The sequence below is a fragment of the Glycine max genome, chromosome 11, assembly GCF_000004515.6.
Source record: "Glycine max cultivar Williams 82 chromosome 11, Glycine_max_v4.0, whole genome shotgun sequence".
Classification (NCBI taxonomy): Eukaryota; Viridiplantae; Streptophyta; class Magnoliopsida; order Fabales; family Fabaceae; genus Glycine; species Glycine max.
The window spans coordinates 35,000,021-35,026,856 of record NC_038247.2 but is presented as its reverse complement, the minus strand read 5'-3'; the positions used below and the strand labels follow the sequence as shown (position 1 = coordinate 35,026,856).

Here is a 26,836-nt window from a genome sequence, read left to right as displayed (position 1 = left end):
GACTTGAGTCTTTGGCATCATCAAAATAAACTTGGAAAGCTTTGCTTCCACAACATTTTCCCTTTGAGGTCTAGTGCTAGTTCCAGTATTGTTTCTAGTCTTGAACAACTAGTTGAAACCTATAGTGAACCTATAAGTGAGGATTTGAGGAGAAGTAAAAGACATAAGAGAGAGAAATCTTTTGGAGATGACTTTTATACATATCTTATTGAGGACGACCCCTTAAATTTTTCAGAGGCTATTAGTTCTACAAATGCAAAACTTTGGGAGCAAGCCATTAAGATCGAAATTGATTCTATTAAAAAGAACAATACATTGACTTTAGTTGATCTACCCGAGGGTGCAAATCCTATTGGATGCAAATGGATCTTTAAGAGGAAGTATAACTCTGATGGATCTATATATAAGTACAAGGCGAGGTTGGTTGCTAAAGGGTTTACTCAGGAACCTAACATAGATTTTTTTTATACCTTTGCACCTGTTACAAGGATTTCCTCCATTAGGATTTTGATAGCCTTAGCTTCAATCCATAAGTTAGTGATTCATCAGATGGATGTTAAGACAACTTTCTTGAATGGTGATTTAAAGGAAGAGATATATATGACTTAACCTGAGGAGTGTGTGGTGGATGGCCAAGAGAACAAAGTGTGCAAACTTTAGAAATCCCTATATGGTTTAAAACAATTGCCTAAACAATGACATGAAAAGTTTAATGAGACTTTACTTGTTGATGGTTTTTCTAGTAGTGATGCTGATAGATGCGTGTATATGAAATTTGTGAATGATGATCATGTTATTATATACTTGTATGTGGATGGCATGCTTATTTTTGGTACATGCAATGATATAATATTTAAAACTAAATCTTTCTTAGCATCTAAATTTGATATAAAAAACATGGGTGAAACAATTGTTATTTTGGGAGTTAAAGTTATAAGGAAAGGAGATAGTATATTACTATCCCAAGAGCATTATGTTGAGAAACTTCATAGGAAGTATAAATATTATGACTTTAAGTCAGTGAATACCCCTTATGATGCTAACTCTCAATTAAAGAAAAATAGAAGAGAACCAATTGCTCAAACTCAATATGCCCAAATCATTGGGAGCTTACTGCATTTAATGAACTTTTCTAGACCTGATATTGCATATGCAGTAGGAAGATTGAATAGATATACCCATAGTCCTAATCAGGATCATTGGGATGCATTTGCTAGACTCATAAGATATCTAAGAGGTACCATGGATTATGGTATTGAATATAGTGGATTTCTCATAGTACTTTAAGGATATAGCGATGCTAACTGGATCTCTGATTCAAATGAGAAAAAATCCACTAGTGGTTATGTGTTTACTCTTGGTGGTGGTGCTGTAGCTTGGAGATCAGCTAGACAAACTATCATTGCTAGATCAACAATGGAGTTGGAGATTGTTGCTCTAGAAACAGCTGGTAGTGAGGCTGAGTGGTTGAAAAATTTCCTAGCTAACATTCCTTTGGGAATGAAACCGACCCCATCAATATCTATGCATTGTGATTCCAAGTTCGCGATAACTATGGTTAAGAATAAAACATTCAATGGGAAAAACAGACATATACAATTGAGACATAATGTGGTTAAACAACTACTAAAAGATGAAACAATTTCCATAGATTATGTGAAGTCATAAGGAAACTTAGTAGATCCTTTGACAAAACCCCTAGGGAGGAATATGATATTAGAAACATCGAGGGGAATGGGACTTAAGCCACTTGAAAACAAACAAGTAACGGTAACCTAACCTTTGTGATTGGAGATCCCATGAAGAAGGTTAAGAGTAAAAACAAGTCACTTGTTAGTTCTGCTAACACTCAAATTGATTTATATCAATTTCCTTTTAGTCCTTTCCTATGGTGTGAGAAAGTGTTAGAGTTGCATTAATAAGAGGATAAACTTTATAATAAATTTTACATGTTTGAGAAAACTTTATATCTTATAAAGGTTTTAATGATTTTCATATCCCTTATGGGGTGGTGTATGATTTGCAGCATGCACCTGATGAAATCACCTATATGAGTGTCAAGTGGGGCCGCTTGCATGAGATTTTGACGAGATCTCTAGAGCACTCATGAATTCCGAGCATGCGCATGGCCTAGTAGTGCAATACAACAATAACAACAAAGACTGTGGGGGTGTCTTGTGATTGGTAGACCATTATCACACGCCAAGTGTTTTTGGTTCATATAACTTGTTACACCAACTACACTATGGGTAAAGTCCTACCAATCTAGGTCTAGTTCATATATCTTGTCATACCAAGCTCGATGCATTACACCTCATGTTAACCCAAGAATTTTCTTTTATTTATTAAATGTAATTTATTCTTTTGAAATATGTGGGGGATTGTTGTAATTTTAATGTTTATTTCAAAAGAATTTCCTTTTTAAAAAAAGATTTAATTAAAGAATATTATAAATTTATATTGGTTCAATGCTCATTTGACTTATTCAAACGTTGGAAATTTTGATAACTAACCTAATTTGTTTTTGAATGTTGGAGATTTTGTTAACTAACAATATTTGCTTTGACTATTTAAAACAATTCATTGATAATACCTTTCAATTCTGATGTGCCTGTATATTTGTTTAACTAACTAACACTCACCAATCAAGCACAACTTGTGGCACGTACGGCATGGAGAATATAAATGCAACATGTGAAAGCTCCATGGTATTATTGCTTAAGCTAAGGACCACACATATACCTTCCATATATATGCCTTTCCTGCTTACAAATAAATATAATTCCTTTTGCATTTTTTCGAATTCTTATTAATTACTTTAAACCGAATAAATCTTGATAATTAAAAAATTAAGTCATAATTTATTGGTTGAATATATCATTAACTATTTCTTTATTTTATATTTAGGTTACTAGGAAATTATCATGAATCCAATTATTTCTGCTGCGCGCTTTTGGGTTGGCCGTAGGGCTTGCTTCTATTGGACCTGGGGTTGGTCAAGGCACTGCTGCAGGGCAAGCTTTAGAAGGGATTGCATGACAACCGGAGGCAGAGGAAGAAATACGAGGTGCTTTATTACGGGTGCATACTTGAGCAACTTGGTTTGATCATTTTTTTTATTATTATTACTTTTACTACTACGGTATGGGTGTGAGAAAAAAATTTTCAAATGATATTGGTTGTTCCTCCTTTTTACTTCTATTAATCTCTGTTCCTCTTTATTCCTAGGTTGTGTATATTTGCAAGTTCTATAAATTTAACTCTGCTAAGACGTTCTTATTGTATCCTGGGAGATTTGTGTGGGATACCGCAGATAAACCTTTTAGGTCAGTGACTACCACGTCTCAAGAAGTTCAACCACGTTCATGATTTTCGACTTCAGCAACAACACATGGAAGGATTTTTGCTATTTTCAATCAAGTGGGAAGCTATATCAAAAGATAAAAGCTTGAGTATTCATATTTTCCTTTGCCCTCTATATCAAAAGATAATGTTAAGTGCAATTCAGGAATCATCAAAACATCCTACATTTTGCAATAACACTACCACTAAGCTAAAAGACCATTGTAGATTTAATTTAGCACTTCAATATAAAAAGTGTGTATAGCTTTTATGCAAAGCATCTAATAATATAATTTAGCATAGTTGTGTCCCTTATTTTTTCCAATTCAGATCAATACTATTTTTCATAATTTATATATTCTTCATCAAAGGGGTTAGGGATGGACCTCGATCCTAGAAAGTTTGCAGATTAGTGGTATCTTAAAGGGGTCGGATGGTGGTGGTAGAAGCAATATAAGTCTATTTTGGAGTGTGTCAATAATATCGAAAGCATACATATGTGGGTGCAGGTCTGTTTTGCAGTTCCATAACAACATTAGTTGCTTACGGTAAGTTCCTTTAATTTCCCACATTGTTTAATTTTAGAAGGTCAGTTTTTGGTAATTACATGTTACAGTTGAGGGGGGGATAGAGAGACCTGTCTTGAATTCTATGTTTTGGGTAATTGCATGTTATTGTTTAATTCTTTTATCAATTGTGGTCTTTATTTTTTTTGTTTCTTTTATGGTATGTTGTTAAATTTGGTGCTATGAATAAATTTAGTTGTATTAAAAGGACAATTTAGGGTAGGGGTCTATCTCTTTAACAACGATTTCAAATTTATTCTCTCTTTTGTTTTAGAGAAGGTTGAAGTGTTTCTTTCCATGCATCAAATCCCACCATATTGATTTTTTTATTTGAGATAGTCAATGGTGTAGCTAACTACTACAATGAAAATGGTAATAATATAGGTTCCAAAAATTAGTAGTTTTCCCAGCATAACATGAAGAATATAGTATGAATAATTAACTTCCCTATCATATATTTGCCATCACAATTGTTGTGTTTTTATTTCTCTTTGTTAATATTTGCCACTGAGATCTTACAGTAATCTTGGCATGTTGTAGTAATTTTGGCACTGTGTTAGCATTATAGTTTTGTCATAAAAAAATCAATTGGTAGCTTCTATTAACACTTTAGCAGCAAAATCCCTTGTAGATCCCACTATTTTACTCCTTGGTAGGCACTAACAATGTACAAATCTTTGTTATTGAATTTTAGTTGCGATGGTTTCCCATAATTGTGCTCCACTATATGCTGGAATTGTGTGACAACATCACCCGAGTTATGTTTTGGACTGCATATGCTACAGATCTTTGTTTTTAATGCCTTTTGGTAGTGTTGTAGATCTATTTATTATCTCTGCAATTCTTTTAGTCTCATCATTTCAAATTTTGTACAATTCTTGGGGATTTTTATACTGTAACCTGCCCTGTTGATTACAATCATGTGTAGTTGCGAGATAAAAAAATATTAAATTGTATTATTTGACATAGATTAATGTTTGCTTTATATTTTTAGTGAGAAATAGACTTGACAAGGGTCCTATAGGATTTGGAATAAGTGGTTTTTCACCCTTAGAGAATTAATTATGAATTTGATAAGATGGGTATGAGATGGAATTAATCTACAATTTGTTTTCTTTGGCTGTGGAATGGGACTTGGTTTGAGGTAGCTGTGATAGTTACAAAATTATGAGAAAAATCTCAATGCTTTATTGAACTTTTAAGAAGTTAGCAGGAAAATTCTAACCCCAAACACTGAGTTTTCTATTTTTGGATGATTAGTTGTTTTTTTTTTTAAATGGTAGTTTAAAATTGATGAATTGTATGATGTATGTGTGAACTGGGAAACCTAACAAATCAGCTACTATCAAGCTTTTAGCCTATTATTTAACTTTAATTTGGGTGGGAGGGTTGTAATGTATTGAAATGTCTCATTCGTTTTTATCATAGCTTATATCTTATTATGCAAGTTGCTTATGCTGGTCCCCTAGATGATGAATGATCACAAAGGATTGACCACTATGAAATTTGATTCTTTGAGATCTAGTGGTGCCGAATGCTTTGACATTAACTCTACTATGTCTATGGGGGTAATAGAGCTACTAACAGAAGTATGGGAGTATTTGTTGCCAGCAGAAAGGTTGTGTTCTCAAGAAATAGGAAAGTTGGAATTCAAACGGGGAAAGATTAATAGGAGGGTTAATGAATTGATAAGTAGGTTTAAAGTTTTTATATAGAAGAGGAATTGAATGTCTTGGAGCTAATGTTATTGACTTATGCCCCAATATATGTAAAGATGAAATCATTTGTCTTAATCACACAATCAAGAGGTTGACTGTTATATATTTATGTGTTGTATGTATCCTTAAAGAAAGTTCAGATTTGACATCCAATTTCATAGTTGAGCTTGACAAAGTATTAAGTACCATCTCCATCAATTGAGCTTCGTGTTGTTTGCTGCAAGGATGAGTTTAAATTTTCTTTTATACGTTGAAATCGAATGACAAATTTATTGAATATAGAAATAATATATAAAATAAAATTCATTGAAATTTATATTTTTTTAAAAAATCAAGTAGGAAATTTACACTTGACCTAGCTACAGGATCAATTATTTATTGTAAGAGTGAAATTGAATTTCTTAATTTATTTTTATAATATTTTAAATTTTAAGATTAATTTATTTTTCCTTAACTTACTATTTTTTTACTTAACTAATGTATTGAATATTTTATTTTATCTAATTAAATTTGATTTTTAATTTTGACATGATGCTAAAAAATTAAAATCTTAAAATTTTTTATTCATAATGAAATTTTTTCTTAAAGGCCGCAAAATACAGATTGACCTCTATAAAATCTATGTCAATCTTACATGTAAATTTTATGCACATTAACGAACAAAAATTCTAATTCTTATTGGAATTAGCTAACTTTCTAGAAAAATTGTTTTTACAAGCTTATAAATAGATAGTCTCTCTAATTAATATATCATCAATAACCTTTTACATTTTTTTAATAAACTTGTACAATTTCTTCTAACCATTTTACTTTTGGGAATTTAATATATAATAATAAATTATTTTGAGCTGTATAAGTTATAATTTTACATTCTATTTTTTATGTCATATCTTAAAATCACATATGTGATACAATCTATATTAATTTTAAAACGTTAAATTATTCTCTTTATTCTGACTTTGTTAATCACATTTTTTGCAGGCAACAACGCTATTGAATTATTTTCTTTATTCTGACTTTGTTAATCCGAAACATAACCAATGTGATATTCAATCCTTTGAATTAATTAAAATTTAATTTTCATAACTTCAATCAACTAAAGTCATACTCTAATATTATGTTATCTTTGTTTGACCTTTATCTTTCAACTCAATTTGGACTTCAAATGGAGGGAAAAGTGCGATATGTTACATTACCAAAAACAACTAATATCTTAAATAAGGAGGTTTCTTATTATATAAAAATGTATACATTTTTCTATTAACACATTTAATTTTAATTATTAGGATATGACATCTTCATATGAAACGACATCAAGAAACATAAACATTATTTGTTGTTAACATTAAATCTAATGAAGATAGTAAATAAGATCATATACTCTAAGTTTCATGTTGTCTTTTAATTATAGTTTGTAATATACTAAATTGGACTTACATTTTATAATATTCTTATTTTGCATGGTATCATGTTGGTCTATAATATACAATCACATCTTATTTGCTCCTTTGAAAACATTTTCATCTTATTATTTTATTATCTTAAACTTAAATTTCTTTACAAAATGCTTATAAAAATAAGTGTTAAAAAAATGTATCAATCAAATTGATCCGTGTGTACACATGGGTGAGCAAGAGAAGTAAAAAGAGAAAAAGAAAAAAAATTGGTGGATCCATACTGCATATGAAAATGACATGTAACGGTGCAGTTATAGAATACATAATGTTACATATTCATTAAGTAAATTCAATACAAGTATAAAGTTTGGTTTTCAAAATAGAAATAAAAAACCCGAGCCAGAGTGTACAAATATGATAGCCTTTGATGTGTATGACTCATGTTTTATGGACAAACAATGTTGGAGTTTAGTGGAATGAAGCATAGTGCAACTGAGCATAATCCTATTTGCCAAATAAACAATGAAAATAGTCGCTTGTTGCTTTACTCCCGATAATGTAGACACACTTGTTGAACCTCGTTAAATCTCATGTTCGTGTGTGTGCATGTTTATTCTAATTTTTAGAATTCTGATTGCTATTGCTAATAGGGCTAAGCATCAGTCAGATTTGGGCCTGAAATGGTTGATCTGACCAAAATCGACCACGCTAATATTTGACCCATATTCGACCGTGAGAAGCTTTAGTTACGTCTAGTTTAAATTTTTTGGTTCACAAGTTTAGTTGACTAGGTAGAAACGGGTTGAAGACAACAACTTTCATTGTAGAACCACCGACAACAACTGCAAATCAAAGGTCGGCATAAAAATCAAAAACACAATGATGAAAAAGAAGAATAATACAAAAGGAATCAAAACCAAAGATGAAGAAATAGAAGTGAACAATGATGCAACAATGCAATAATGAGGATGAAACTCCCCTTCTCAATATGGCGGGTTCAAACACACATCTCATAGCTGCCAACACATCAAAGAACAACACCGTTCATGCTAACAAAAATGTAAAGATGTTAGCGCTAGAGTATGGTGAGGGTGTTACTCAACAGTGGCAGAATGCAGACAATGATATAGGGAGGGCGATAGCTTTTCCTTCTCTCTAGACTAAGTTTAAACTTTATGCTTATAACTAGTGATTACACGAGAGTGAGGTTGATGACTTGATGTTCAACTCTTTGACAACTCTAAACTTGTATAATCATTTACTTTGGAAATATGAATTTTGAACCAAACAAAAGTAAAGTGCAAGCTAATTGTTATACATGATTTTCAATTTGCACCCGCCTGAACTTAACTATTTGAATTTGATTCTTAAAGTTTTTCAACTCATGGCTTGAATTCACTTGCCTGAAATACATATTTTCGGGGCGGTTTGGATGGTTTCGGTTGGGTTCTCTTTTCTTGCTCACCCGTAATTGCTAGTAGTCTTTTTATTTTCATTTTTTTTCCTTTTTGATTTGATTGATTTTTATTTTTTATTTTTATCAATTTAGTGATTTAGAACTTAGTTTGACTTTGAACATCCACAATCATAGATGGACCTACATAGAATTCAATGGGTGGAAATGTACCTCTTGACTTTAAGAAAAATACATGTGTATATTATGAAGTTGTGGATGGGTAAAACAACTTTTGACACGAAAGAAATAATTATTATGGTGCATTTATGCACTACTAGAAAAAAAGCCTTTTAGACCCTGGTTTTACGACGGTTATACAAAGACCGATGTAGTAAGTAAAGCGGTGATATTTTTGTAAATAATTGTAACTTTTTAAAGGCGGTTTCCTAAAAAATGACTTTAAAAATGCTTTACAACATCATTTTTTTAAAACCATCTTTGAAAACATTGTTTTTCTACTTTTTGTTGTTGATGTGGCACATTTTAATTGGGCTAGCTTGGGGAACCCTAAATCAATAAAATTTTTGTCTCTTCAGTTTTCAGTTCCACTTCCGACAAGAAGTGTGCATGACCCTGGACTTCCATACGAACAAGAAGCTTCTGGAGGAAGTGGCGATAATCCCATCAAAGAGGCTAAGGAACAAGATCGTGGGGTTCTCGACGCACCTGATGAAGCGCATCTAGAAGGGCCCCATGCATGGCATCTCCCTCATGCTCTAGGAGGAGGAGCGCGAGTGCCGCATGGACTTCGTCCCCGACGTCTTCGCCATCAACACCGACCACATCGAGGTCGACAAGGAAACCCTCGACATGCTCCACTCCCTCGGTATCAATGACATCCCCGGTATCACCCAGGTTGACCCTGTCCCTGTTCAGCAGAGCTTCCCCTTCACCAGGAGGTATTGATGATGATGAAGGCTCTTCTGCTTTGAGAAATAAGACTTTGTTTTATGCTTCTCGTTTTGTGTTTTCGTGGTTTTTATTCTATTTTATTTCGTAACCTAGAAACTAGAATGCATATTCTCGGATTTGGGGGAAAATTGTAAGCCCTATTTTAGGCTTGAAATTGAACGTGTCGGTCTCATTATAATGTCTTAATATAGATATAAGACTTTGTTTTGTCATCTTAAATTCGTACTTTTTCCCTTGCCTCAACATGTGTTTGTAATTCTATAGAAATTTATTTTCAGATTATCTGCCTTAGCGCCACTACCAACAAACTTGCAAACATACAGAAGCAAGCAGAGGAATATGCGACTTTGGTCATGGAAGAACTAGACCCTGAAGACACAAGATTTATCATGGTAATTAGTAATTGGATAAGCCTATTAGTCTTAAAACAGGAATCAAAATGTTTTCACTATTATAGATTCTCATCTTAGCCACATTTCTTTGGCCATTTGGTGGTTATTAATGTGAAAACAGGTAAACTATCTAGAGATGCTCTTGTTGCATGGACCAAGCCATTCTACTAGAGGAGATAGCAAGTACCTGAGTCAAATGCTAAGCTTAAAGCTTAAGCCTATAGATGAAGACAATCCTATTAAGAGGTGGTACAAAAACACCAAGTACTTCCTGCAGGACAATTGGCAGAGAACCTAGGTATTGCTACTGTGGTTTGGCGTGATGTTAGGTCTATTTGCCTACAAATTTGTGCAGTATAGGAGAAAAGCTGCATATGAGGTGATGGGCCATTGTGTATGCATGGCCAAAGGTGCAGCCAAAACACTTAAATTAAAGGTGACTAAAAAGGAACATATGTATCTACTTTGTTCTAATGTTTGTTGAGACTTAGTAGCTTTCATAGGTCAATAAGGTAATGAAAGTTGAAGTAGTAAGAACATAATGAGAGTATTTTTTTTACAGTGTATAGCTGTGGCAGTAACAATTGAAGTTGGTATACATGGCATCTACCATCTTGCTTGTGACTTTCCTCGCCTTCTTGATGCAAGTAGTGAAAAGTACAAGCTCATGGAACCTTTTTTCGGAGATCAACCATCAAGTTATTGGTTTTTTTGTCAAATCATGGGAAGGAGTAACAAGGATTATCATGGTTTTTCTAATGGCAATAGCCTTCACTTTAGCCACCCCTAGGTTCACTTTACCTAAGATTATCATTGTTAGTGTCTTCTGATTAATACTGTGGGGACTTGTTATATGTGTTTTGTAGACTTGGATGTATTTGGCTATTCCCATCATGATTTACCTATCAGAAAGGTTGACTAGAGCACTCAGATCAAGCATCAAGCCTGTGAGAATATTAAAGGTGAGCCTTGAATAATTTAATCACTCATTATATGTAAGAAATATATGGTCCCATAATTCCATTGAATAAATTTTTGACTAATCTATAAAGTAGGATACATAAAAAGATTCTCGAAAGGTATGTCTTACCACATTTTCACTGCACAATTTGAAGGTGGCTGTTTATCCTGTAAATGTGTTGTCTCTTCACATGTCAAAGCCCTAAGGATTTAGATACAAGAGTGGACAATACATGTTTCTCAATTGTGTTGTTGAGTCTCCATTTGAATGGTATAAATTTGAAGGTAGTTCAATAACTATTGTCTTTTATATTTAATTTTGCATCTAAATACCACCCTCAAGGTACTTGTACCCCCACTATTTTTCATCTTATTATTTCCCAATATCTAAGTTGATATTATTATTTATGATTTCACAGGCATCCATTTTCTATAACCTTCGCCCCTGGTGATGACTACCTTAGCGTTCATATCAGAACACTTGGTGATTGGACCTGGAGTCTCAAAGTCAAGTTCTCAGAGGTGAATTCAGGTTAACTTTTGTTGGATAATATGATTTGGATAATACTAATTTACATAGCAAAACTCACAAATCCTTACATTATTACATTTGTTTATCTATGGGTGCAATATCACATAAATTTTATTTTTTCATTGTTATTTTTTTATGCTTTTTAAGTTAATAATTAGTCCTACTTTTTATTATCGGGGCATTGTTTGTGTGTATAAAGATTGTGTTTTGATCTTCACCCCTTTTGTTGCCAAATGACTACAACAATTGCTATTGAAGATGTGAGAAGAGAGGTGAAAATACTTTGAGCTTTGAATGGACACAATAATCTAATATAGTTCTATGATGCATTTGAAGACTGGATTTTGGAATTTCTAGATAGCCTTTAATTTAGTCTTTTTGTTTCCTTTTGATGGTTTTGTTTGATTTTTCTTTTCCCTTTTGGTTTCATACATCATTCAGTTGCAGTATATAGGTCAATATAAGCCATGAATATATGACATAACTTTTTGCTGTTTCATTCAGTTCACCAGTTACTTGGGAATAACTCAAGCATTAAACTAGCTTATTCAACATAGGTTTTAGTATTTAAAAAACAAAGTAAATTACAGAAAAATAAATTCCATGAAGAAATTGCTTTCCCATATAAACCCCTTTGTTTGTATAGTATGAATGAATAACTAATATATTCAAGATTTCAAGGATAATTCTAACCCCCTTGCCATTTTCTTCAGAACCAGAAGCAATATCATGAACTTGGGGTTGGGGTTAATCTAACTCATAGTTACCAAAGCATACAAAAAAGGATTGGTTCCATATATGTCGAGTCAGTAAAAAAGAAAATTATCCTGAATTACTAGTTTTAGGAATGCAACTGAGAGTTTCTCCAAAACACACTAAATGTTAGTATTGTGCTAGAATGAACTATGAGGCAAATTTTATCACAAGGGTAGAGCTACTGCATGGCTTCATGAATAGAGTATGAAACCTGAATTATATTTAGCATCCATGTTGATCTATATTGTTGTGACTACTTTTATAAATAGTAAAAACAAACTTTTCTTCAAGTTTGATTCTGTTAGTCAAGGTGCTAATAACTTTTCTTCAAGTTTGCAGATATAGATACCAAATACCATAGGGACAAACAAATCATACTTGTGGCAGTGCTGATATTTGGTCTGGTGTGGTGAACAATAGTGATATCTTTTGCTCTTCAGGATCCTACTGTTGTGACATCCTGAAATTTCTACCCGGAATTTTGTAAGCGTTATATTTTAAATATATATATATATATATATATTCTTGGTAGAAGTATGTACATTGGGGGAAAGATACGCGAGTTAGACTAATTAACAAAGAGTAACCCATAACTGAACGGTTATAGATTAATTCTCAATTAATTAGTCTAAAAATTATCTTTTTGCGTACAATTTAAATTTAACAAAACCAACCTCTGAACCACGCTCAGGGTCTCATTCTGAGCGTTTTGATATATATATTGCCTACTTTTGAAAACGGGCCCCGACGGGTGCAGAGAAACGTGGGGAACTGGAACTAGAGAGGCGGCATGCAAATCGAGGCAGGATTTCAGCATTCAAAAGGTCAAAATTTTTCCTCTCCTTATGGATGAGTATGAAGTCACATCAAGAGAAAAAGATGGACCCTTTTGTTCCACTTAAAAGAGGACACGTGGCAAGTGCCTTTTAAAAAAAAGGAAAAAGAAAATCTTTTTTAAAATAAAAGCCAAATTTCTCTCTCCTTCTTCAGAAATTTCAGAAGCTTTTCCTCTCTTCCCACGTTGCTTTTCTTCTTCCTTCTTCTCCACCATTGTTGTCCATTGAAGCTCCAAAATTCCTTCTCATTTCTACTCTAAATTGCAAGGAGAAGCCATTTTCGGAGTCTTGGAGCACACCTCTACATTGTGGGGCTTCGAATTTCAAGTATGGGTGGACTTCTTCTCACATGAAATTCGTGGGTGTTGGGTATTTGGGAGATATGATGGGTAATTCTACTAGGTTATTGCCTTAGGGTAGTCATTTGTGAAGGAATTTGTTGAAATCATGCTAAACTTGACATGTTTGATGTGAGTAAAATTACCCATGCCGATTTAGGGTTTTATGATGATGCTTTGCGATGTATGTATGCTGAAATTGTTGATAGAAAACTGGTAGAGATGATGGGGAGAGTTAACTTAGGGTTAAATGTGAGAATGATAATGTTGTAGGTAGAAAAGTGTGAGATTTGAGGGTTAGAAAAGCCAAATTTGGGGTTAGTGGAAATTGGAGTCTAAAGTGAGTTGATCCTAGTTTAAAATGTCAATTAGGACTTGTAGGAAAGCTTAGGCAAAACAAATAAGAAAAATGAGTGACAATAGTGAAAGAAAAGAGCCATTTCTAGGGTAAATTGGGTGTTGAGAGGCCACATTTTGAATAGGTGGAGTTTTTGCCTTAAAACTAGTTTGAGCAAGTTTAAATCAATGTTATAGACATGATTGGGATGAGAGTTTACCCCAAAATTACCCAATTCTCATTTTCACTTCTCAAACCTTGAGAATTCACTAAATTGGTGGGTTTTGGATACCTATATTTTGATTTGCCTTGGTCTAAAGTTTGCTTTTGGTTTAAATATGATTTATACATGATTTAGGACTTGTAGGATCCAATTTGAGCAAAATTGGATGTGGGCAAGTTGGATTTCGAAATTTACCCTATTATGCAGAAAAATGCTGTTGAATTGTGCAGCAGATTATTAACATGTGCAGAAAAATGCTTGTGCATTGCTGGTTATGGGAAAGGTAGTATATCTCGTGTTCTAGGCATTTTCGAGCCGATCCCAACGGTCAAAATGCAGATTTATGTACTAGGAACCTCCAGTCAAATTTTCAAGGCGATCCAACGGTTGAAGAATCGGAACAAAGAGAGTGTTACTGGGGTATTTGAGTAGGGAAAACTGTGGAATTTGAATGAGTTTTGGGCAGAGTTTTCTGCCTCTACTATGTTTTCTTGGTTTAGGGTAGCTTCATGATAAATGAAATTGAATTGTTTGGATATTATGGATGCTTGGAGGGGTTGATGGGGACCCGATGTTGAGAGGAACAAGGATAAGGGCTACGTAGGAGTGCGTGAGCTCAGTTGAAAGGTGGGCAACTGGGGATGGTGTGTTTATGTTTGACTTGTGGAAGTGGGAGAGTTGATTTGCGCCATCGCCCGATCTCCACCTAGTACCACATATGACGGGTACCCCATAATCCACTAAGCTTGATGTGAGAAAGTGTGGAAGAGTCAGTCTTCCTACTTTTGTTTGTTGACCATAGAGTGGTACCTGGAGATATGTCGCGGGGATCAGGAGACCTTGGGGACGTCAGGTGGGGTGCTATTGCCCAAAGCCAAGCTTGACCAATCCCGACCCAACCCGAGCATAGTCAGTCAGTGAGAACCTGTGACGTACCTAAACAGGCGAGCTCCTGGCAGTCAACCAATAAAAGAACAAAGTCCACGAAGCAAGGAGGCTTGTGTGGCAACTGGCCAGCTATGTATCTTGGGTGGTATCTGAAATTTAGCCTCTGGCAATCGATTACCAAGGGTGTGGAATCGATTACAGGGCTTAAAAATGGAGACAGGAGGTTAAATGGCCTCTGGTAATCGATTTCCAAGTGTGTGTAACCGATTACAGGGCTTACAAATGCAGACAGAATGTTAAATGGCCTTTGGTAATCGAATACCATTTAGGGGTAATCGATTACACAATGTAATTTGTAGATTTCCATGTGCAAAGGCTGAGTAATTCGTGTTTGGGCACTGATAATCGATTACATACTTTGGTAATCGATTACGAGAGAGGAAATCCCTCGAGAGAGAGACCTTTTGACTCTGCGTAGCGGTTATGGGATGCATTGTAGTGTTACCTGTAGTTAGATTTCTTGTGAAAGAGTCTACCCTCTTCCTTTTATCTCATGTAGATCGCGATGGCAGCGCAGTTGATCCATGATCGTGTTGTGATGGAGTGCCTAGAGGGTGTTTGGGAGACCCTCGAAGGCAATGAGAGGTGCCGATTCCGTGGCACAATTCGACTCACTGCTACTTCATTAGTTCATCCGGAGGAACCCGCACGCACACTTTAGCAGCCTGTGGAATAGATATTACCTACACCTACTCCTTATCGACTAGTGGAGCTAGTTCAAGTGATAGAGGTGTCATCCTCTGAAGAGGATCTTGAAGAGGACCCAGAGGAGTTATCTCCTGAACCTGCTATGGACGCCCTTGATTTACCTGAGGATGATGAAGACCCACTCATTGATGTTGATTCTCCAGAGGATATTATGTCAGCATCTGAGGTAGACTCTATAGAGGAGAGTGGCCCAGGAGGAACAACGAATAGTGACGACTCTTCATTGTAGTAGACGGCTCCTTAGACTAGGCGTACATACTTTTTGTGGGTGGGTATATCTAGTTTAGACTGCTAGGTTTACTCTTTTGATTTTTGGGTGGGTAGACCTATTGTATAGAAATTTTGATGATTGTATATAATGTGGTTGAAGTCACCACAGTGGTTACCTTGCTCTGGATGTCACTATGTTATTTTGCAAACTCCCATATTTTGGACAGTTTTAGATGATAAATATAATTATGTTTAATCTTGTTATTTGAAAAGGAAGTGTTAACAAATTTTATTTGAAAAGAGTTTACCGACCGTATCTTATTATTTCTCACGTGACGACCTAAAATGATGGCTGATATATTTTTGAAAGAGAAAAAAATAGTTTGGAGGTTATGAGTTATCAGAAAGAAATGAATCCGAATAGAGTTGTGAACTGACCATTCAGGACTCTATAGTGATAATTTTCCTTCTGAATTTAATTATCGTGAAATGAATAACAGTGCGAAAAAAAAATGAGAGAGAGAAAAATAAATTTTTTTTCCATGGTTTCTGCTATTTAATTTATTACTATTAAACCAGTCATTATTTAGGGATTGCACAATTGGTGGTATCAGAGCCAAAGTTGGATTCTAGTGAACCTGTTCATGGTCTTACTGTGTGAATGTTGTGTGTCTCTGAAGCTTGGAAGTAGGTTTCGGGGAGTGACGTTAAGTCACAAATTATGTGTGATTCTACCTTCTTGTCTTAAGCAAGAATGTGCAATTGACTTAGTAGAATTGTTGTGTATATATATATGGAGAGAGAGATATTGTTGTAACTGTCATAACCTATATGGTACACTCTCTCAGTAGAATTTCTTGGGTACTAATAGCTTCCCTACAGGTTAGGTATGGCAAGACATGGTAGGGATGAAAACCGTGATGTCCTAGACCGCATCACAGCTGTGCTGGAAACTCTAGTGCAGGAACGTGATGTGGAGCCGGCAGAGTATCGGGGACTCATGGCTTTCCGTAAGAACCACCCGCCAAAGTTCAGTGGGAACTATGATCCAGAAGGTGCTAGGTTGTGGTTAGCTGAGACTGAGAAGATTTTCGAGGCGATGGGTTGCCTTGAGGAGCATAAGGTCCCTTATGCGACGTTCATGCTCCAAGGAGAAGCTGAGAACTGGTGGAAGTTCATGAAACCTGCATTAGCAGCACCTGGAGGCGTGATTCCTTGGAATGCCTTCAAGGAAAAATTCCTAGACAACTATTTTCCATGAGATCTTAGGAAGCGAAAGGCAAGGGGATTTCTGGATTTGAAGCAGGGAAACATGTCCGTTGGAGAATACACGACCAAATTTAATGAACTTCTACAGTACTGGCCTCAATACCAAGATGCTCGAAACAAAGAAGACTTATGTGCTCAGTTTGAGAATGGGCTTCGACTGGAGATTCAACAGGCAGTTAGTTACATGCAGATCACAGATTTCAATCAACTGGTGACGAAGTGCTGAATATTTGAGGACAAGATGAAAGAGAGGCAAGCTAGAGGCTTTGGAGGACCACAAAGAAGCCACCCTTTTAGAGGAAACAGTAATAAGAGGATGAAGCCATATTCTAGCAACAAGGGGAAACAACCTATGGCTACGTCCAACATGAGCTTGTCAAAGGGGACTGGGGTACAGTGTTTTCAGTGCGGAGGACCGCATTTTAAGAGAAATTGCCCACAACTCCAGCAGACACAGGAGAATCGTTGCTATGTTTGTGGCAAGGTGAGCCATTATGCTCGAGAGTGTAGAATGACTGGGAAACCGACGGTAACTGCCAATTCTAACACCGCCAATCGTGGATCTACTAATCCCACAAGGAGCAGTAATGTTAGCAACAACAACAACACTAGTGGTGGAAGACCAAAGGTACCCTCCCGGGTATTTGCTATGAGTGGATCAGAAGCTACTGCCTCCGATGATTTGATACAGGGTAAGTGTTTGATTGCTGATAAACTGCTAGATGTACTCTATGATTCGAGTGCCACGCATTCGTTCATATCTCATGCATGTGTGGAGAGGTTGGGGTTATGTACGACGGAGTTACCATATGATATGGTGGTGTCTACTCCGACTAACGAGTCTGTAACCACCTCTCGGGTGTGTTTGAAGTGTCCTATAACTGTTGAGGGTCGATCTTTTATGGCGGATTTGATTTGCCTACCTTTAGCTCATCTAGATGTGATCTTGGGAATGGACTGGTTATCTACTAACCATATCTTTCTAGACTGCAAAGAGAAGATGCTAGTATTTGGTGGAAATGTAAGTCCAAATGAACCATCGAAAGAGAATGCTGCCAACGATGGAGTGGGGGATGTTCGAACCTACATGGTGTTGTTCTCCATGAACATGGAAGAGGTCTCTGAAGTTAGCAGTATACCGGTGGTGTCAGAATTTCCAGAGGTCTTTCCTGATGACATTTGTGAATTACCACCTGAGAGAGAAGTGGAATTCATTATTAACTTGGTGCCTGGGGTGAATCCAGTGTCGATCGCGCCCTATAGGATGTCTCCAGTAGAACTAGCAGAGGTGAAGGCACAGGTGCAGGATCTCTTAAGTAAACAATTTGTTCGTCCAAGCGTATCACCGTGGGGAGCGCCGGTCTTATTGGTTGAAAAAAAGGATGGAAGTATGAGGATGTGCGTAGACTACCGGCAGCTGAACAAAGTCACTATCAAGAACAAATATCCCCTACCGAGGATAGATGATTTAATTGATCAATTGAGGGGAGCGACGGTATTTTCAAAGATCGATTTGCGATCGGGGTATCATCAAATCCGAGTTAAGAAGGAAGATATCCCAAAGACTGCGTTTCGGACTCGGTATGGGCATTATGAGTATTTTGTCATGCCATTTGGAGTGACTAATGCTCCGGCTATCTTCATGGACTATATGAACCGTATATTCCATGATTACTTAGATTAGTTCGTGGTTGTGTTCATTGATGATATCCTAGTGTATTCAAGGAATAAGGAGGAGCATGAAAAGCACTTGAGAATTGTGTTGCATATCCTGAGGGATAGGAAATTGTTCGCCAAATTGTCGAAATGTGAATTTTGGTTAGAGAAAGTGCAGTTCTTGGGGCACGTGATTTCTAAAGACGGGGTTGCGGTGGATCCGATTAAAGTGGAGTCGATTATGGAGTGGCAACAACCGACAACTCCAACAAAAGTTCGAAGTTTCTTGGGGTTGGCCGGCTATTATAGGAAATTCATTGAGGGATTTTCTAAGTTAGCGCTAATCCTAACTAAGCTGACTCGTAAGAATGAGAAGTTTGTCTGGAATGAGAAATGTGATCAAAGCTTCCAAGAGTTGAAGAGGCGGTTGACAACAGCTCCAGTGTTAATTTTGCCTGACCCTAAGAGACCATTTGAAGTGTATTGCGATGCGAGCAGACAAGGCTTAGGGTGTGTATTGATGCAGGAGGGAAGGGTAGTGGCTTATGCTTCACGCCAATTGCGTCCTCATGAAGTTAACTATCCGACCCATGATTTGGAACTAGCAGCTGTGGTCTTTGCATTAAAGATTTGGAGGCACTATTTATACGGTACTCGTTTTGAAGTTTTCAGCGATCACAAGAGCCTCAAATACTTGTTCGATAAGAAGGAACTCAATATGAGGCAACGAAGATGGATGGAGTTCCTCAAGGATTATGATTTTGGTCTTTCCTACCATCCAGGAAAGGCTAATGTAGTAGTCGACGCGCTAAGCCGGAAGTCTTTATATGTTGCGACCATGATGATTCTGGAATAGAGATTGATAGAGAAATTTTGAGATCTGAATCTAGCAATCGAGATGCGACCCAAGAGCTTATTTGTGGGAGCGTTGCAGATCACCAATGAATTCGTAGATCACATACGCGAGGCTCAAGAGGATGACCCGTTTCTGCAAGGCAAAGTGTTAGATGCAATGGGAGGTAAGGATGTGGAGTTTAAGAAGGACACAACCGGGTTAATTAGATTCAAGGGGAGGATATGTGTACCGCCTTTAGATGATTTGAAAGTTAAGATCTTGGAAGAAGCACATAAAAGCTGTCTTAGTTTCCATCCAGGGATGACTAAGATGTACCAAGATTTGAAGAGAAGTTTTTGGTGGCATGGCATGAAGAAAGATGTAGCTGAATATGTAGCAAAATGTTTGACATGTCAAAAGGCTAAGGCTGAGCACCAGCGACCATAAGGAGAATTAAAGCCACTAGAAATTCCGGAATGGAAATGGGAGAGCATATCTATGGATTTTGTATCTAGTTTACCCAAGATGAGTCGTGGACATGATGCTGTGTGGGTCATAGTAGATCGACTCACCAAATCTGCTCATTTTATTCTGGTAAATATGAAATATAAAATGGAGAAGTTAGTAGAGTTGTATATCAAAGAAGTAGTAAGGTTGCATGGAATTCCTTCCAGTATTGTATTAGACAGGGACCCGAGGTTTACCTCGCGATTTTGGACAAGTCTACATGAAGCATTGGGGACAAAGCTGAAGCTCAGTTCAGCTTATCATCCTCAAACAGATGGCCAGACTGAACGAACCATTCAGACTCTAGAAGATCTACTCCGGGCGTGTATTATAGAGCAACAAGGCAGTTGGATGGAATGTTTGCCATTGATTGAATTTACTTACAACAACAGCTACCAAGCCAACATTGGTATGGCTCCTTTTGAAGCTCTATATGGACAAAAGTGCAATACTCCTCTTTGTTGGTACGATGATGGGGAAGCAGTACTCCTTGGGCCTGAAATGCTACAACAAATTACCGAACAAGTGAAATTGATTCGAGAGAAAATAAAAGCATCCCAGGATAGGCAGAAGGGCTATTATGACAAAAGAAGAAAGCCATTAGATTTTCAGGAAGGAGAACATGTGTTTTTGAAGGTTTCTCCTGTAACTGGAGTCGGGAGAGCTCTCAAATCTAGGAAGCTGACGCCCAAGTATCTGGGTCCATATCAAATTTTGAAGAAGGTTGGGCCTATAGCTTATCAAATCGCTTTACCTCCGAGCTTATCGAATTTGCACCCTGTGTTTCATGTCTCTCAACTGAGACAATACAACCCGGATCCATCACATGTACTCACGCTGGACGAAGTACAAGTGAAGGATAACCTCACCTATAAAGCATGACCTCAGGAGATTACTGATCGAAGAATGAAGTCGCTGAGAGGAAAAGAGATCGCGTTGGTGAAAGTGCAGTAAGGACCCGACGAGGGTGATTCAACCTGGGAGTTAGAGGATAGGGTGAGAGAATTGTACCCAAGTTTGTTCCTAGAGTAGTTTATTTCGGGGACGAAATTCCTTAAATGGTGGGAGTATTGTGACATCCTGGAATTTCTACCCAGAATTTTGTAAGCGTTATATTTTAAATAAATATATATATATATATATATATATATATATATATATATATATATATATATATATATATATATATGTGTGTGTGTGTGTGTGTGTGTGTGTGTGTGTGTGTGTGTGTGTGTATGTATGTATTATTCAGTGTATATATATATATTCTTGGTAGAAGTATGTACATTGGGGGAAAGATACGCGGGTTAGACTAATTAACAAAGAGTAACCCATAACCGAACAGTTATAGATTAATTCTCAATTAATTAGTCTAAAAATTATCGTTTTGCGTACAACTTAAAATTTAACAAAACCAACCTTTGAACCACGCTCAGGGTCTCATTTTGAGCGTTTTGATATATATATTGCCTACTTTCAAAAACGGGCCCCGAAGGGTGCAGAGAATCGCGGGTAACTAGAACTTGAGAGGCGGCATGCAAACCGAGGCAGGATTTCAGCATTCAAAAGGTCAAAATTTTTCCTCTCCTTATGGATGAGTATGAAGTCACATCAAGAGAAAAAGGTGGACCCTTTTGTTCCACTTAAAAGAGGACACGTGGCAAGTGCCTTTTAAAAAAAAGGAAAAAAAAAATCTTTTTTAAAATAAAAGCCAAATTTCTCTCTCCTTCTTCAGAAATTTCAGAAGCTTTTCCTCTCTTCCCACGTTGCTTTTCTTCTTCCTTCTTCTCCACCATTGTTGTCCATTGAAGCTCCAAAATTCCTTCTGATTTCTACTCCAAATTGCAAGGAGAAGCCATTTTTGGAGTCTTGGAGCACACCTCTACATTGTGGGGCTTCAAATTTCAAGTATGGGTGGACTTCTTCTCACATGAAATTCGTGGGTGTTGGGTTTTTGGGAGATATGATGGGTAGTTCTACTAGGTTATTGCCTTAGGGTAGTCATTTGTGAAGGAATTTGTTGAAATCATGCTAAACTTGACATGTTTGATGTGAGTAAAATTACCCATGCTGATTTAGGGTTTTATGATGATGCTTTGTGATTTATGTATGCTGAAATTGTTGATAGAAAACTGGTAGAGATGATGGGGAGAGTTAACTTAGGGTTAAATGTGAGAATGATAATGTTGTAGGTAGAAAAGTGAGATTTGAGGGTTAGAAAAGCCAAATTTGGGGTTAGTGGAAATTGGAGTCTAAAGTGAGTTGATCCTAGTTTAAAATGTCAATTAGGACTTGTAGGAAAGCTTAGGCAGAACAAATAAGAAAAATGAGTGACAAATGTGAAAGAAAAGAGCCATTTTCTAGGGTAAATTGGGTGTTGAGAGGCCAAATTTTGAATAGGTCGAGTTTTTGCCTTAAAACTAGTTTGAGCAAGTTTAAATCAATGTTATAGACTTGATTGGGATGAGAGTTTACCCCAAAATTATCCAATTCTCATTTTCACTTCTCAAACCTTGAGAATTCACTAAATTGGTGGGTTTTGGATACATATATTTTGATTTGCCTTGGTCTGAAGTTTGCTTTTGGTTTAAATATGATTTATACATGATTTAGGACTTGTAGGATCCAATTTGAGCAAAATTGGATGTGGGCAAGTTGGATTTCGAAATTTGCCCTATTATGCAGAAAAATGTTGTTGAATTGTGCAGCAGATTTTTAACATGTGCAGAAAAATACTTGTGCATTGCTGGTTATGGGAAAGGTAGTATATCTCGTGTTCCAGGCATTTGCTAGCAGATCCCAACGGTCAAAATGTAGAGTTATGTACTAGGAACGTCCAGTAAAACTTTCAAGGCGATCCAACGGTTGAAGAATCGGAACGAAGAGAATGTTACTGGGATATTTGAGTAGGGAAAACTGTGGAATTTGAATGAGTTTTGGGCAGAGTTTTCTGCCTCTACTCTGTTTTCTTGGTTTAGGGTAGCTTCATGATAAATGAAATTGAATTGTTTGGATATTATGGATGCTTGGAGGGGTTGATGGGGACCCGATGTTGAGAGGAACGAGGATAAGGGCTACGTAGGAGTGCGTGAGCTCAGTTGAAAGGTGGGCAAGTGGGGATGGTGTGTTTATGTTTGACTTGTGGAAGTGGGAGAGTTGATTTGCGCCATCGCCCGATCTCCACCTAGTACCACATATGACGGGTACCCCATAATCCACTAAGCTTGATGTGAGAAAGTGTGGAAGAGTCAGTCTTCCTACTTTTGTTTGTTGACCATAGAGTGGTACCTGGAGATATGTCGCGGGGATCAGGAGACCTTGGGGACGTCAGGTGGGGTGCTATTGCCCAAAGCCAAGCTTGACCAATCCCGACCCAACCCGAGCATAGTCAGTCAGTGAGAACCTGTGACGTACCTAAACAGGTGAGCTCCTGGCAGTCAACCAATAAAAGAACAAAGTCCACGAAGTAAGGAGGCTTGTGTGGCAGCTGGCCAGCTATGTATCTTGGGTGGTATCTGAAATTTAGCCTCTGGCAATCGATTACCAAGGGTGTGGAAACGATTACAGGGCTTAAAAATGGAGACAGGAGGTTAAATGGCCTCTGGTAATCGATTTCCAAGTGTGTGTAATCGATTACAGGGCTTACAAATGCAGACAGAATGTTAAATGGCCTCTGGTAATCGAATACCAATGTCGATTACACAGGGTGATAGGGCACTGGTAATCGATTACCATTTAGTGGTAATCGATTACACAATGTAATTTGTAGATTTCCATGTGCAAAGGCTGAGTAATTTGTGTTTGGGCACTGGTAATCGATTACATACTTTGGTAATCGATTACGAGAGAGGAAATTCCTCGAGAAAGACCTTTTGACTATGCGTAGCGGTTATGGGATGCATTGTAGTGTTACCTGTAGTTAGATTTCTTGTGAAAGAGTCTACCCTCTTCCTTTTATCTCTTGTAGATCGCAATGGCAGCGCAGTTTATTCATGATCGTGTTGTGATGGAGTGCCTAGAGGGTGTTTGGGAGACCCTCGAAGGCAATGAGAGGTGCCGATTCCGTGGCACAATTCGACTCACTGCTACTTCATTAGTTCATCCGGAGGAACCCGCACGCACACTTCAGCAGCTTGTGGAATCGATATTACCTACACCTACTCCATATCGACTAGTGGAGCTAGTTCAAGTGATAGAGGTGTCATCCTCTGAAGAGGATCTTGAAGAGGACCCAGAGGAGTTATCTCCTGAACCTGCTATGGACGCCCTTGACTTACCTGAGGATGATGAAGACCCACTCATTGATGTTGATTCTCCAGAGGATATTATGTCAGCATTTGAGGTAGACTCTACAGAGGAGAGTGGCCCTGGAGGAACAGCGAATAGTGACGACTCTTCATTGTAGCAGACGACTCCTTAGACTAGGCGTACATACTTTTTGTGGGTGGGTATATCTAGTTCAGACTGCTAGGTTTACTCTTTTGATTTTTGAGTGGGTAGACCTATTGTATAGAAATTTTGATGATTGTATATAATGTGGCTGAAGTCACCACAGTGGTTACCTTGCTCTGGATGTCACCATGTTATTTTGCAAACTCCCATATTTTGGACAGTTTTAGATGATAAATATAATTATGTTTAATCTTGTTATTTGAAAAGGAAGTGTTAACAAATTTTATTTGGAAAGAGTTTACCGATCGTATCTTATTATTTCTCACGTGACGACCTAAAATGATGGTTGGTATATTTTTGAAAGAGAAAAAAATAGTTTGGAGGTTATGAGTGATCAGAAAGAAATGAATCCGAATAGAGTTGTGAATTGGCCATTCAGGACTCTATAATGATAATTTTCCTTCTGAATTTAATAATCGTGAAATGAATAACAGTGCGAAAAAAAATGAGAGAGAGAAAAAGAAATTTTTTTTCCATGATTTCTGCCATTTAATTTATTACTATTAAACCAATCATTATTTAGGGACGCCACAATTGCCCGACTACAACACGCAAAGTTTCTTGTGACAGTGGGTATTGATTTATCCCATACCTTATTTTTCTCATGTTTAAATTATCTGAATTTCCTTTTTTTGCAATATAATGTCCTCTAAAGAAAACTCCATTATTACATGCTACTACTTTCATGTCCATTATAACCAACCTTGCACTGACTATTGAGCATTCACACTCATTAGTTTTTTCCCAATTTCAGAGATTATTGCAGGAAGGGTTCTACTCACCAAAATCATATGTTTTCTTTTTTTCTTTTTTTTATATATCATAAGTATAATTTATTCCATCACTATTTGTGTTTGAAAATCCAGTGCCAACGTGAAAAACCACATCCACTGAAAGTAATATGAAGTAGCAGTGTTTCAAAATTAGTTCGAAACAAAGTTGATATGATAAATTGGGCTAGATCCTGAAAATTATCTCTCATTAATTGGATTTAACTTTTGTGTTATTTTCATGCTCTATTTTGTTCGAGAATGGAGGGCACTAAATTAGAACCTTAGTCTATATTGTTCATTTTTGCTAGAAGGTAAACTAATCTAGTAAGGCATACCTTGATCAGGCTTCCAGAGGATATGCTAGCCCTCTCAATATTTTCTTTATCCTTCGGATCATTGTATTATTGTTGTTTTTGCCAATGAAATCATATGAGTTTATGCATTTTAAAAAAATGCAATGCATTAAGGATTTTTTTTTCCTTTTTCATTGAGGATTTTTCACGTTAAAATATTACGTGTTAATTCTTATTTTTGTCATCTATAACTTCAGTTGTGAGATTATTTAGTTGCGCTGATACCCAAAATATATTTAGTGTTGTTATCCTTTTTTAAGTTTTGTTTTTTTATTGGATTTTTTTTTTCTTTCCGTGTTTTGTTCTCTTTTCATCTCACCATGTACTTTTACTGCAATTGCATCACAAATGCAATTGTGGCTGTGTGAACCACATTTTCCTCCCGTGTCAAGAATTGCGATAAAATCGTAATCATGATCGCAATCACAGTATAAAATCATGATGATGATAATAATCTTTTAAAATTAAATTGCCTTTGCTTATTCTGGGTCTTAAATCTAGCACTTTCCATAGTGTTTGTACAACAATTGCCTTGTAATATTTTTACGCAGGACGTGCAAGTATGGTCAACCATTGGTACCGTGTTTAATTATTATGAATAAAAAAAAATGAGGTTTTATTTAAAGATTTGATTAGAATGTATTGACTATTGACTAACAGTTAAAAAGCCATGAAATGTATTATAAAAATGACAAAAAAACGTGAACGGCAGGATTCGAACCTGCGCGGGCAGAGCCCACATGATTTCTAGTCATGCCCGATAACCACTCCGGCACGTCCACTTTGATGATAAAGATGGCAAACTTATAAAATTTATTCTTTATAATTAATAAATGAAATTTTTAGTCAACTTATATTTTAATTTCCAAAAGGGCTCTGCCGTTAAAATTCTTTTAAAAAATTTTCAATGACAGAGACATTTTTTTAATTAAAATGTAAACTTTAAGAATTAAAAAATTCACTTATTAACTATAGAAACTAAAAGGGATAAGTTTGGAAATTATAGGGATTAAATGAATTATTAAACTTTTATTTTATTTTTTATATTATGTTTTAGATATTTTTATATCACATTATTAATTTAATGATTATACTATTTATTTTATTAATTTAGCACTATAAAATCATTGATAATGTTAGATGATAATTTTTGTTTTTGTTACTATATTTTATATTTTTTTATGTTACATTATTTATTTTAACCATTCTACCACTTATAGTATTTAATTTATTATTTGAACACTATATTTTATCTATTGTTTTTTTAATACTTTTATATTTGATGATTTATTTGAACTATTACAATAATTAACATAATGAAAGTATAATATCTACTTAAGTGTATTTTCTTATATTATTT

At 36.2% G+C, this 26,836-nt stretch overlaps 1 non-coding gene and 1 pseudogene across 1 annotated transcript; one reads left to right on the top strand and one right to left on the bottom strand.

Annotated features, from left to right (window-relative positions):
* The first annotated feature begins 897 nt into the window (after positions 1-897).
* Positions 898-14,197, top strand: LOC100788621 (respiratory burst oxidase homolog protein D-like; annotated as a pseudogene).
* An 11,979-nt stretch (positions 14,198-26,176) lies between these two features.
* Positions 26,177-26,258, bottom strand: TRNAS-AGA (transfer RNA serine (anticodon AGA)). Its single transcript has one exon. It is a non-coding gene; the product is annotated as a tRNA-Ser (tRNA).
* Between the last annotated feature and the right edge of the window lie 578 nt (positions 26,259-26,836).